This window comes from Myodes glareolus, chromosome 5 (genome assembly GCF_982192425.1).
Source record: "Myodes glareolus chromosome 5, mMyoGla1.1, whole genome shotgun sequence".
Taxonomy (NCBI): Eukaryota; Metazoa; Chordata; class Mammalia; order Rodentia; family Cricetidae; genus Myodes; species Myodes glareolus.
In genome coordinates, this window is record NC_142030.1 from 8,573,326 (window position 1) to 8,588,386 (window position 15,061).

The following is a 15,061-nucleotide window of genomic DNA, read 5'->3' on the forward strand; positions in this document are numbered from 1 at the left end:
GCCGGGAAGGGACGTCTAAATAAGACGGGGTCCGAACCTGTTCATGACACAGCAAAGGGGGAGGCCGCTGCAGAAAGGTGACCCGCAGGGAGACCGTTCATTTACAGCAGCCCTTCCTAGGAAATGTTCGAGTCCAATGTGATCCCATTTGGTTTTATATGAAAAGATGAAGACATTGTCATATTGGTAAGCCAAAGACAGTCCGATGGTCATGCCTTTCCGGTTCTCTGGTTTTCTGAATTTGCCATGGAGAGAATCCCACAGGAGAGTGTCTTAAAAACGATTCATTAGCAGGGAAGATGGGTCAGTAGATAATCGCTTTTAATCTTAAACATTCCTTCTGGAAGGTTCTCCATCTGCTGACCTGCCATTGATTGTCTAGGAGAACATCTCCGGGGATCGCTCTCTTTAAGGTTATTTTGAAGTGGAGCTGGGAATCCATGGTGAACAGAAAGAGTGAAGCAGTCTACAATTTCAAAGGATTGGGTGATGATCAGTGTGACAGATGTACGCTGGGATTGCAAATATTCATTGAGTAGCCACTGTAGGGTTTACCACCCACTGCACACTCATTTGTCACTGTGAGCTCAGCTCCCACCGTGCACTCAACTCCCACCATGAGCTCAGCCCCCACTGTGCTCAGTACCCACTGCACACTCAGTCCCCACTGTGTGCTCAGTCCCCACTGTGTGCTCAGTCCCCACTGTGCGCTCAGTCCCCACTGCACGCTCAGTCCCTACTGTGCTCAGTTTCTACTGCACGTTCAATACCCACTGCACACTCAGTCCCCACTGTGCGCTCAGTCCCCACTGCGCGCTCAGTCCCCACTGTGCTCAGTCCCCACTGTGTGCTCAGTTTCCATTTCCCCTTTTCTTCCTCTTTATAGAGCTCTCTCCTACCGCTTGGGATTTTAGCTATTGGAGGCATTTTTGTTCTATATGAAGCTTCTCTGTAAGCAGAGTCACTGCATAGTGGAAATTGCTTTCTCTTTGTTCCTTTCGTTGACATCTCAAACACAGTTGCATCTCAAACTCTTCTTTCCTTTCACAGACTCTCCAATTCCAACCCCTTCCAATGTTCCCTATCCAGGTAAAGAGTTCTACGATTCTGTCAGACTTATAATGAAAGGAACCTGGAAATCCCAAGAGCAGGCGAACCGTCTGACTGAGGAGGTGTACACCCAAGATGAGAACATGGATGGTGACTGCTATGAATGGCTAGGGGCAATGCTGCCGAGGTCCTGCCAGGCCAGAAATGTCCCCTTTATAAGGATGAGTAGATAGCAGTGCACTGTGACTTGTGTGGAGTCTATCATGAAAGCTGATGAGGACACTCAGCGAAACAGCACTGAACGCTAATTCTAAAGAGCACACACTTCTGGTACAGAGCGCAGGGTATGACTTGCACATTTCAGCTGCTTCCCTGCTGTGTGTGGCTTAGCTTAATGGACTCTGCAGGGAGGAAATGCTATGACGTCTCTGTGGTTTCTCTGCACGGACATCTCATCCCCCCATGCCTGTGGAAAGGTTAGCCACTTGTGTCCACACTTATGGAACTTGTGTTTATTTATCTAAAGCCTCACTACACTGTACTCGGTGCTGTTGAGTGTCACAAGTAGGGACACACTGAACAGCACTGACAATGGCAACCCTTTCCCAGGGCATCACAGACATTTTTGTGTCCGTGGATCCGTGGACACGGATGTTAAGTCACATTTGGCTCTCAGTCATGTGTCAGGGACTAGAATATAGACTCCCGGGCTAGTGTCTCTGCCATCTTTATTACTGCCCAAATGAGGTTGCCCAGACCCAGTTAAAGTGACAGAGGTGTCCTGTTCGTATCTATCATAGAAACTAAATGTTGAGTGGCTGGAGAAGTGGCTCAGTGGATAAAAGTCCTTGCTCTTCTTCCAGAGGGCCTGAACCCATGTCCCCGAACCCACACTGGACAACTCACAAGCACCTGTAGGCCCCGCTCCAGGGGATCTGACACCTCTTCTTCTATCTTCTGTGGGCATTGCACTCGGGTGGTGCACAGAGACTCTTCAGCAGAAAATAAATCTTTAAATAAACGTTGAGATCACGAAGCATTCTGCATCCAAAGTAAGCTTGGAGCTGCTTGTTGGGCTTCATTCCATTGAAGGACACAAAGATAAACAACACATAAGTGTCTGATGGCAATTCCTTTATTTTTCCCTACAGAAGTAAAGAGGAATACAAACAGGGATGTTTCCCAAGTTTCTGTGCCCAGGTTGGTCTATTTTCATTTCTTGAGTTGGCCTGGCTGCCGTCTGCCATCTGAATGGGACCATGAAGCTCCATTGCCCGTTTTTATCCAGCCATTATGCAGAGTCAGCTTTGCACTGTTTAAAATTTAGTGTTTCTTTAGTGAGGCCTGACAGGTGCGCAGAGGGTCAGCAGAGGGAGGCGGGAGGGACGTAAGAGCGCTGAGAGAACAGCCATGTAATTTACAAGGCTTGTGTTCATAAAAGCACAGTATGCAGGTAAGGTCAGATACGCTGTCATGGGGACGTCAGCCAGGCCTCCAGATGCTAGACAACCTGTCCATTATCACGTGACCTGCGTACAGCACAATGCACCAGCATGCCTCTCCGGCACCATCGTTAATCTGCCATGACCGTAGAGGAGAACAAGACAACAGCAATACCGGTGTCAGGCATGCATTTAGAAAGCAGTAACGGCGTGTGCACATATCTAGAACTCTGGGCCTGCTGCTGACTCTGTGACTTCATAGCTGTGACCTGTGTGGCCAAGAAGGGTGATGTACACAAGTTGCGGGTGTGGGTACTGCACTTACCTTTTGTCAGCTGGATCATCTTGAATTGAGTTTCAGCTTTTATTAGCTCCAAAAAAATATTGATCAAGATAAAGCCAAATCTTAGACTTCTTGAGAAACATAAAAAGGAAAAATTGTTCATGTAACATAAGCCAGACAGAGGTTGACAGATATTAGGCACATGTGAAATATTGGCTCTTGTGATAATGGTAGATCACCAGAAAATCATCTATGATGTCAGAATAATTCATTTGTTTTATTTTTATTTTTGGATGTATTTATTTTTATTTTATGTGTATTAGCATTCTGTCTGTGTGTATGTATGTACACACTGTATACACTGTGTATGTAGTGTCTACAGACAGCACAAGAGAGTACCAGATACATGGGTTGCAGGTGCTTGTGAGCTGCCATGTAGGTACTGGGAACTGAACCCAGGTCTTCTGTAAGAGCAGCAAATGCTCTTAACCACTGAACCATCTTGACAGCTCCTGAGAATACGTTTTCTTTCTTTCTCTCTCTCTCTCTCTCTCTCTCTCTCTCTCTCTCTCTCTCTCTCTCTTTCTCTCTCTCTCTCTCTCTTTGTTTGTTTTTTTTCAAGACAGGATTTCTCTGTGGCTTTGGAGCCTGCCCTGGAACTAGCTCTTGTACACCAGGCTGGCCTCAAACTTATAGAGATCCACCTACTTCTACCTCCTGAGTGCTGGGATTAAAGGCGTGTGCCACCACTGCCCGGCTGAGAACAAGTTTTATAAAATTTACTTTCTTTTTAATTTTGTGTATGGGGTGCTATTTATACACTGAGTGTGGGTGCCTAAAGAACCCCAATAGGGGGCTAAACAGATGGTTAAGAACACTGACTACTCTTTCAGAGGACCCAGGTTCAATTCCTAGCATCCATGTGGCAACTCACAACTTCTGTAACCCATGCATGGGATGCACAGACACAGGCAGGCAAAATTCCAATACATATAAAAAAAAAGGAGCTGGAAGAAGGTTAGAATAACAGGCAGCTGTGACCACTTGATGCAGGTGTTGGGAATAGAACCCAGGTCCTCTGTAAGAGCAGCAAGTACTTTTTAACACTTGGGCTGATAATTATTTTTTTTTCAGATTTAGCTATATCCTTCTTGGCTGATTTGCTAATATAAAAATCACTTATTTTTCTTACTGGGTTGATCAGCTTGGAAATCATGAAGACATCAAAACTCATACTTTGACAACATCATCATAATTATCTGATTGAACAGGGAGACAGTTACACACGTCCTAGAAATTACAGGTAGGGAGCGGCAATGTCTCTCCCTACTCAGCACTGCTCTCCTGCAAACCCCGTGGCTGGCCCAGCAAGGGCACAGCTATCAGGAGAGAACCTCACGCGCTAGTTTTGCCATTGACAAAGCGCAGCGCTACTTAAGGCCATTCACAAATTCCCTACATCAAAGAGTTCCAACGACATTTGAGAAACTGAACTTCCTGCTCAGATTGGTTTTGTACGAATGAGGCATTTTTTTTCTTTTCTTTTTTTCTTGTAAATGGAGGAAGAGGAAAAGGGAGCAAGTACTTGGCACCCCCACGCCTACACCTTTAAATCTTAGATGGGAGAAGAAAATGATCCGCAGGGATGTGTTGGATCTGCACTGAAATGTAATATTCTGTTCAGGAGCTGACATAAGTACTCTGAGGGAGCGGGCAGGTGGGGACAGACAGGCCCTGCATTTTCTTCTTTCCTTTCTCATCAGCTGGCTATGTGACAGTGTTAGTAGCAAACCTCTCTCCGCTATAGAAAAACCAGGCACTCAAGTGGGTTTTTTGAGTGATAATTTAATAGGATTAAATTACACCGCCATGACAGCTGTACCTCACTAATGAGGTACATTTCAGTAAACTGTTGACTGAACTGTCGAGAAGCTTCCTTTAATTTACCAACATGTAACGGCACAGTAAAAGCATTAGTCAACTCGATGAAGAGGGTAAGCTGGGAGGGCTGTGGGTATTTTGCATCAATCCCTGTCACCAGCTCTATTTAGCCCAAGGCAGACATAGAATAACTAGTACCTGTTAGTGTGATTGACTCACCAAAGCAATGAAAAGAAGCCTCATGAAGAGGGCTGGATAGAAAACATGTCAGGGGCATCTCTGCTCTTTTCAGGTAGCAGGAAGGGTGTTCCTTGCAAAGTGGATGAGAGTTGACAACAAACTTCAAAGGATGCCTCAGTTTTCGTAGTCCTTGAGTTTTTCCTGTTAGATGAAACGCGAAAACTCTGTATATATTTCCCACCAAGTGGTGATTAGAACCCTAGGAAGGCTAACCCTTGCCCACTGAAGTAATGCATTCCAATCAAAGGGAAGAACGAGAATACAGGGAGAGAAAAGGCCACAACTTAAGACAAGGAGAGCTGAATTACTGAGACACGGCATGCCTGTTGAAAAACATCTCTAGCTATGATGGTAATGGGCAAAAGGAGAGAGAGAGAGAGACAGAGACAGAGACAGAAACAGAGAGAGACAGAGAGAGAAGAGGGCTGCAAGAACATTTGCAAACCTTTCAAAAAACTGCTTTAAAAGTTGTGCTCCTAGTCTTTCTGAGAAGCAATATGGTTAAATGGGAAAATTGCATCAACTCCAGGCTAATGAGTTAGGGAGTACTGTGGGTACTGATGGGCCCTGGGCAACAACGTCTGTTTTAGCAGTTGTTCTTTAAAGCCGATCAGTCACAAAATGTTAGCTTAGAGATGTGTTCTGGCCTGTATCTTAGCCAGGTGTGGTGGCCAGGCCTGTAACCCCAGCGCTCAGGAGGCAGAGGCAGGAGGGTCAAGAGTCTAAAGCCGTATTAGACTCTGTCTCAAAATACAAAGACTGGGTATTTAACTCAGAGAGATACAGTGCTTGCTTAGCCTGTGTAAGACCCTGGGCATATCCCCAGTGGCACCAAAAAAGAAAAGAAATGTGTGCTGCCATAAAGTAAACATAAAAAGACCATCATCTTGTGGCATTTGTACACCCAGGTCCATTGCAGCACTATTACAAAGACCAAGTTCAGGGCACTATATAAAGGAATCAGGCACATACTCACAATGGAATTTAATTTAGGCACAAAGGATGGCATTATCTCATCTGATCAGAAAGAATGGAAATAGAGACCAGTCTTAAATGCAATAACAGACACAGAAAGGCAAAGGTATGCCTTTCCTCTTACATTAAATGTAGTTTGTGAGAGTGAGGGTAGGTGGCTGGAGAGATGGCTCAGTGGTTAAGAGCGCTTGCTGCTCTTCCAGAGGGACCCGGGTTCGGTTCCCAGCACCCGCATGACACAATTACCTGTAACCCAGTTCCAGAGGACCCAACACCCACTTCTGACCTCCATGGGCCCTGCATACGTCTTGTGCACATGCAGGCATGAAAGCAAAATACTTACACACATACACTAAAAATAGATAAAAATTTAATCTAATTTTTTAAATACGTTGGGAAAATGAAAGAAAAATGGGACCAGCCGGACGGGTGGGAGGGCAAATGAAGGTAATGGCAGGTGGCTAAGAATAAAGCACATTATCTGGCTGGACAGGAAAGAAGGTCAGAAGGAAAACTAGTACTTTGTACAATTAATGGATGCTAATAAAAAGTGAGAGGGAAGGGGGAAATACTACCTTACTCTAAGTTGCTAGGCATTTTATAAGAACTAAAAGTTTTTTTTTCTTGAGACAGGATCTTATTGTAGCCTGAGATGGCCATGATTCTGCGACCCATGATTCTGCATCAGCCTTCTAAGAGCTGGGCTGATAGGTGTGCACCTCCATATTCAGCTAAGGATTAGCTCTGGAGTGTCAAACACGCCAGAGAGAAACGCAGATTCGACCAATCCAAAGCACCAGCTAATCCATAAGCCACATCTACTGGCTTCCAAAGCACAAGGCTTTTAAGGATGCTGGTTCAAGTCATCTTTTTTTTATTACTGTTTTGTTTATTTGAGAGAAGGCCTTGTAGCCTGGTTAGCCTGCGATTCCTTATCCTCCTGCCTCCGTCTCCGAAGTGCTAGGACGGCAGTGTGTGTCACCAGTACACTTTCTCATTTTGATCTGACTGTTGCTCCCATGAGCTAGTAGCCTGTCTGGTGACTTGCTGGAGGCTCCAGAAAAAGGGGTTGTAGGGAGAGCATGGTAAGACTGAATGAGAAATAGAAACTTCACAGTTTGGGCTGAAGTGCTTGAAACACAGGGGACAAGCCCAGAAAATCACCTAGTCACAGTGCCCACACATACATATGTACAATTACAGACCCTGGAGCAAGAGAAGAAGCCCTCAAAGTGACCAAGAACAATGACTGGGAGTTGACATAGTAGAATGGAAATACTAGACCTGACCATTCTGACGACAAAAGGCTTTTCCTACAGTGCCAATAAAGGTTTCTTTTACTGGCCCTGATTCTGTCTTGGACTCTGAACAATGGTAGTTATTGCTATTGCTTGATTATACAATAATCATGGTCTTCTTATTTGAATACTTGGTCCCTATATTATTTGAATACTTGGTACTTAACCCAAGCCCTAACCCTGAGCCTCTTCAGTGCCCAGATGGCAGTATTGTTTGGGGATGGTTCTAGATGGTATCTGGGGTTAGATTGGAGGAAAGGGGTCACTGTTTATAGTTCTTGGGGATATGTCATCCTATGTTGATTCTGGTCTTAACCTCTCCTTTTTGGTCTGTCAGGTTGAGTGGAAATGCTCCACTGTCTGTGATGTTCTGACCTCTCTGAAACCCTGAGCTGGAATAAATAAGCGTTTCTGTGTTCTAGGCATCTGTTCATGGTCACAAAACACTATTTACTGCAATTCCAAAGTGACAAAAATCATGACCCCTCCTCCCCATTTTCTCTTACTCAAAAGGTGCCGCCCTCATTCCAGCTGTTTCTGTGGGTTAAATGAGCTCAGCACTTGAACAAATACTCAGTTTTCCAGACTCCCAATTCAAGTGCTCTCTAAGCCTTGTTAGGTTGCTCATCAGTGTTACTTGTTGAACTATTTAGAGGCAAAGACTCTGAGGATACCTGGGCTAGTCCAGATGGGAACCAAATATCCCAGGAGGCAATTCACTAGAGCAGTCCCTAGGAGAAATTCCTGACAGATGATTCCAACCTCCTACAGTAGGTCTGGACCTGAAGGAGACGAACAACTCAATCCTGTCTTTCCTTTCCTTTCCCCCAACTACACAAAAAAATGACAGGAGTTGTCTTAACATATCAAAGGCCAAATATTCTTTTTAAATACATTCACAAAGAAATATTAATAATGAAACGGAGATTGAGAAAGAAAACAATAAAAATTAACACTCTTAAAATATTATTTTAAAATCCCAGAGTTAGAGAAATGGCTCAGCAGGTAAGAACACTGGCAGGTCTTCCGTGGGACCTGAGCTCAGTTCCCAGCACCCACATGGTGGACTACAACTGGCGATAACTCCAGTTTCAGGGGATGGGATACCCCCTTCTGGCCTCCTAGGCATCAGGCACACACATGATGGCAGCAGGCAAATACTCATACCCATTAAATAAATACATAAATATTTGAAGATCTTACCTGAAAATCCTTGTCTGAAGAGCCAAATGTTATTTCTCAATAATGTATATGTCATACTACTAACCTTTGGAGACACAGTTATTCACAAAAGTCATCCAAAAGTACTATAATCAATTGATAACTGCCATTTAATAACTCAGTGTCAATAACTCAAAAATTAAAAGTAAACAACCAAGTTTTATCCATGGTTAATTTAGCTATCCAATCAATTATTTAGGGATGTTTTAAAAATGCCAGTTAGTTGGGTCTGGTGTTCTGGCATGTGCTCATAATCTCAGCAACTGAGAGGAAGAGAAAGGCAGATCAGAGTTCAAGGCCATCCTGGGTTACACACAGAGTTTGAAGCCAGCCAGAACTGCATGTCTCAAGAAAGAAAGAAAAAAAAACCAGCTAGTAAATAAATAAATAAAATAATGCTAGTAGTTGATGGTGGCTATTACTGTTGTTATTAATTTAGCATATAAAATAGTGTTTTTCTAATTATGATATTTTAATGTTTATGCATCTTACATGGAAGTGGACAATAAATAACTATCTGAAGGAGGTGAAGGTAGTCCAAGATACACCATAATTAGGCTCTGGGTCTACAGTATCCCAGCCCCTCTGTGATCACTGAAGCTATATTCAGTCAATCAGCCTTATAAGGCTAAGCTTCTTCCTGACCAGGTTAGTTCTCATCAGTTTACTGGGTACCTCATTGCTGTCGTGGTTCCCAGGAGGAGATGATGAGTCAGTAGCCGGGACAGTGAGCTCCAAGTTAAGGAAGAGACCCTGTCTCAAAAACACAGGTGGAAGATACCACATGGTGACCTTGGCTTCCACAGGTACAAGCTTGGATGTGGTGTAGGAGGTTCTTCTATCTATGTGTTGCTTTCATTGGTTAATTAATAAAGAAACTGTTTGGCCTGATAGGTCAGAACATAGGTAGGCAGGGTAGACAGAACTGAATTCTGGGAGGAAGAAATCAGGGTCAGAGATTGCCGCCATGGAGCCAGCCGCCAGGTCAGACATGCTGAATCTTTCCCGGTAAGCCACAACCTCGTGGTGAAATACAGATTATTGGAAATGGGTTAAATCAAGATGTGAGAGTTAGCCAATAAGAGGCTAGAAATAATGGGTCAGGCAGTGTTTTAATTAATACAATTTCTGTGTGATTATTTTGGGGGTTAAGCTAGCCAGGTGGCCGGGAAGAACAAGGGCCTGCGCTCTTACTACATGGATGAATGTGTGCGCCCGTGAACACACACACACACACACACACACACACACACACACACACACACACACGACCATAGCGAAATGAGTAGACTTCCTGCACAAGGAGCCATTAAAATACTAAACACAAAAGGAGACAGGAGTGTTACAGTGAAACTGAGAGGAACAAAAATAAGAACGAGGACTTTAGAAAACATGGAAAAGGATCTGAAAGGAAGCGCTTGGGACCGTGGCTAACATGGTGCAATCTGGTCTGTTTTACTCTACAAATCCAAGGCCCAGAGCTCCCATCTGGCTTCAAAACAACACACTATTTCACCAGCTAGGTTCATAAGCACCGGAGCACCATAGGCCTCAATATTAGGCAGAGTTTGCAGAATGCAACTCTGAGACAGGCAGCCCAGAGAGGACCGATGGTCCCCGGCAGCAGGAGCATTCCCAGGCGCCCTGCAAATTGCTGTCCCTGGTGCTTGACCCCTCCAAACCATAATGATAATTGCTGCAGTGTCACCAGCTGGGCTTCTGAACAACTCAGGGGTTAGTGCCCTCCCCTCACTAAGGCTGCCTTGGTAGTGGGAACTCCACACATCTGATTGTGATAAATTACTAGGGGACCGTCTCATCAGTGCACAGTAGTAGGTATTTTGTAATATCACCAAAGCAGAAAACATAGCTTCCTTTTTCCTCAAAAAAAAAAAATACAAAGCCTGCTGCCTCAATATATTTTTGTGGAGAGGAGACATCTGTCCCCTTTTGATCACGTGCACAGTAAATCAAGTATCAAATTTAAAACAATGAACTACAATGAGCCTCCTCGAAGTCACTTAGCATTGATAAATTAGTAATGTATTATTAAATTATTCATATCTTTTTTTTCCTTTGGACTGTAATGATATACTGTACACCGCACTGATAATTTACTTAGGCTGAGTCCATTCATTTAATTATGCTGCTAAACTTGGTAGGCCAATTGGTCATCCTGAGCGTTTCCAGGCAAGCTAATCACAAATATATAGAACATGCCCCTTATTGTCCCCAGCGGCTGAGTGCTAAAATGCTATTCAATGCTCAGAAGGTTAATGCCCTGCTTATGTAAATTGTCCAATTTAACATTCAGTGGCAATATCATAAATTCTGGCTCTAGGATTTCATTAAACGTATGTTCAAACTAGTTGACCTTAAAGGTTAACAAGCAGAAGTTAAACAGGACAATTACTTAACTCACTTCTTATCAAGAGACGGAGGTGCACTGGCTATTTAATAGCCCGGCATACTTCACAATTAGAATTCTTATAAGGCCTCTGATAAAACGGCAGGTCATGAATTTTCATAAGGATGTCAGATAATAACTATTTATCTGCGCTTGTTTTTCTTTCTTATAAACTTAAACTTTGATCTTAACATTCAATTAGACGTGACTCCGCAGAGAAGGGCTAGGTAAGGGGAGGAGGCAGAGGTCCTTTGGGTCTGCAGGAAGAGCTAAAGAATAGCATCTGCTTGGTCATGAGGGGGAAATGGTGGCAGAGGCTCACCAGGAAGTGGGGCCCTAAGCACCACTCACTGTTTGCAGACGTTGAGCTAAACCGTGGTTATCTCCTTTCAGGACTCTCTTCCACCGCCACCGTCACTGTATGACTGTGAGCCTACTGGGCAGAAGACGTTCTCCTTTGTGCTTATGTGACAATGGGGTTGATAGGATGCCAGCAGAGCCTAGATAACTATGAGACGCAGAAGCACCTGTTCTTCTTTCTCTGTTCCTTCTCTACGAGTACGGAGAAATGGCGAGCACAGCTCTGGGTGTGATTGCCTACAGCTCAGGCAATGCAGTAAGAGTAGCCCCTACACTGACATTTTCACACACACTGCTCTGAGAAGATCAGGCATTGGCTTTGCAGAGACTTTAAGTTAGTAACTACACATCAGCAATCTTTGTTTTTCCTTTTTAATTTTTTTCTTTTTTTATTGATTTTTATTGAGCTCTACATTTTCTCTCTGCTGCCATCACCGCTTCTCCCCTCCCAACCTCAAACCTCCCCTAAAGTCCCCATGCTCCCAATTTACTCAGGAGATCTTGTCTTTTTCTACTTCCCATGTAGATTAGATCTATGTAAGTCTCTTTTAGTGTCCTCATTATTGTCTTAAGTTTTTTGGGGTTGTGATTTGTAGGCTGGTTTTCTTTGCTTTATGTTTAAAAACCACTTATGAGTGAGTACATATGATAATTGTCTTTCTGTGTCTGGGTTACCTCACTCAAAATAATGTTTTCTAGCTCCATCCATTTTCCTGCAAAATTCAAGCTGTCATTATTTATTTATCTATTTGTTTTGCTGTGTAGTACTCCATTGTGTAAATATAGCACATTTTCCTTATCCATTCTTCAGTAAAGGGGCATTTAGGTTGTTTCCAGGTTCTGACTGTGACAAACAATGCTGCTATGAACATAATTGAGCACATGTCCTTGTGGCACGATTGAGCATCCTTTGGATATATACCCAAAAGTGGTATTACTGGGTCTTGGGGAAGGTTGTTTCCTCATTTTCTGAGAATTTGCCACACTGACATCCAAAGGGACTGTACCAGCTTGCATTCCCACCAGCATTGCAGAAGTGTTCCTAACAGAGGAATCTAAAATGGCTGAAAGACACTTAAGGAAATGTTCAACATCCTTAGTCATCAGAGAAATGCAAATCTAAACAACTCTGAGAATCCATCATACACCTGTAAGAATGGCCAAGATAAAAAACACATCAGCAATCTTAACGCTTGGTCCACGAACAGTAAAGACACGGGAAGGGCCTGCTGGGATGGCTCAGTGGATTGAGTGCTTGCTGAGCAAGTATGAAGGCCTGAGCTCAAATCCTCAGCAGCCACATGAAGAGACAGGTGTGTGCGCACAAGTGCCTGTAACTTCAGCACTGTGGAGATGGAGTCAGGAGGGTGGCTGGGTCTTGCTCGTTGCTAGCCTACTTCTAGGTTCAGTGAGAGACCCTGTCTCAAGGGATGATGATAGAGAGTGATGGACAGGGACCTGAAGACTTTCCCTAACTTCCATACATGGATACACACAACTGCACACAAGTGTGCAAAGACCACACACACAATAGATAAGCAATCAATCAATCAATAATGAATCAAAGGTGGTCATTGATCAAGAAATAGGCAAATAAATAACCAACCAATAAATAAGTAAGCAAATAATCAGTTTTTGAAAAGCACAAGGGTTCATGTGTTTATCTCACACCCTCTTTGGTAGACAAAGCAACTGATAAGAACATACAAGATTTTGTTTATAAACTATGAAATGAATTCCTGTTGAGAGCTAAAATGAAGCGACCTTTGTCATTTTGCTCATTGCCATATTTACCAGAGGGATAGCAATTTTTAAAATTTTAAAAGTAACGACATGAGATGGAGGAAAAGCAGAGGCATGTGAGTAGATATAAAAGAATACACACCCTTGACCCCATCCCTGCTCTGCACCCTTATTCCCCTCCAGGAACTACATATTATTAGGAGTTCTTAGAGAAATGATATAAGAAAGAAATGTTTCCTACCATGAAATAATGTGACAGTGTTTTATATCTTCACCCAAACTTCATCTTTGAACATTGACTTCAGAGCCTCCTAAAAGGGGCCATAAAACAAGTGAAAACACCATCAGGTTTTTGTAACTGACATTAGCGATAGTCCCTCCCCTATTCATGCTCACACTGCATAATATCCATTTCTGAAATATGATTATTCGCAATGAAAAGGCTGGCTGGCACAAGTAAAGAAGGGAGAATGGAAGGAGGCAGGAGACTCTAGTCCTCTAGAGAGAGAAGGGACTCCCTCAAACCACACCCTTTCAAATTTCAGACAGGTCTTAATTTTTTGCTGTGTAGAGTCTGAATGAGCCCTGAGTATTAAACCAGAAATTTATTCCATTTAATGGTGAGAGCATGTGAACTTCCTCGGGAAAATGTGTGTATGCTTGTGTGTTATAGAGACCAGAGGGCCTGGAGTGCTGTGGAATATTCCTTTCACTGTGTGAAGATGTGTCATTGTGATTGGTTTAATAAAATGCTTAACAGCCAATAGCTAGGTAGGAGATATAGGTGGGAGTTCCGGACAGAAAGAGCTCTGGGAGGAGGAAAGGGAGTAGCCAGCTGGTGTGGGAGAATTGTCTGTATTCTGTCAATCATGTTTTAAATAAAATGCTGATTGGCCAGGCAGGAAATGTAGGTGGGAAAACCAGACAGGAAGTGGAAATGATGCAAGGAGAGCAGGAGAATTCTGGGAAAGAGGAAGCTGATTCCTCCCAGTCCTGCCCAGATCAGCAAAGAAGCAGGATGTGATCTGCCCACTGAAAATGATACTGAGTCACATGGCAAACATAGATCAGAACAATGGGTTAATATAAGCTGCAAGAGCAAACGAGTAGCCTGACCTAATGGACCAATCAGCTTATAACTTATAGAGATCTCTGTATGATTTTCTCTGGGACTAAATGGCTGGGGAACCGGGCAGGACAAAAAACACAAACTAGCAGGACCTCATGCTACAGCCAGTCAGACAGAGAAAACAGGATGAGGACAGAGTGAAGGTAACTGAGCCACATAAAAGAACTAGATTAAAAGGCAGAGGCGACCAAATCTCTGTGGGTTTGAGGCCAGCCTGGTCTGTGCAATGAGTTCCAGGTTAGCCAGGGTTACATAATGAGACCCTGTCTCAAAAACTTATGTATGTATGTATTTATTAAAATAAAAAACTTTAAGCTAAGCATGGTAGTGCACACCTGCAAGCCCAGCATGGGGGAAGTAGCAGCAAGAAGATTGTTATAACTTCTGGGCCAGCCAGAAATGCATAGCAAGAGCTGGTTTCAAAAAGACATTAAAAAAAAAAAGCCAAACACAATAAAAATGTCAGCCGTCATTGAAATAGGATGATGGTGATGAACCAGAGGCTTTTTACCTGCTTTCTACTATCTGTAAACAGTGTATGATGAATAATTTTATTTTAGTTGCATGTTTCATATGCCAGTACAGAAACCTTCTCTTCAAAATTTAGCCTTTAAAAAAAGATCAGTCAGTAAGAACACTTACACACAGAGCACAGCTGTATTATACAAATCACAGTATAATGTAAAAGGATACAGAATTTGTAAGTTTGCTACTGTGAATGGACCTTACCGGAAAGAAACTGTGATTGTAAAGGCTGATTGACCAGAACGTCAGTGGTGTGGAGAGGTCGGAATGTCTCAAGCGCAGAGCCACAGTATGGGCTAACTTAACAGTCGCTTAATGCCCACTGCCCTGTTTTGTTTCCTATGGCTGCGATAAAATACATTGACAAAAGCAACCTAGGGTGTGTGTGGGGGGGTCTATTTGGCTCACAATTCCAAGTTATTACCCATCATTGTGGGGAAATCAAGGCAGGAACTTTAGGAGTTACTCGGAGAGAATGAATGAATCCATACATGCCTACTACTCTGC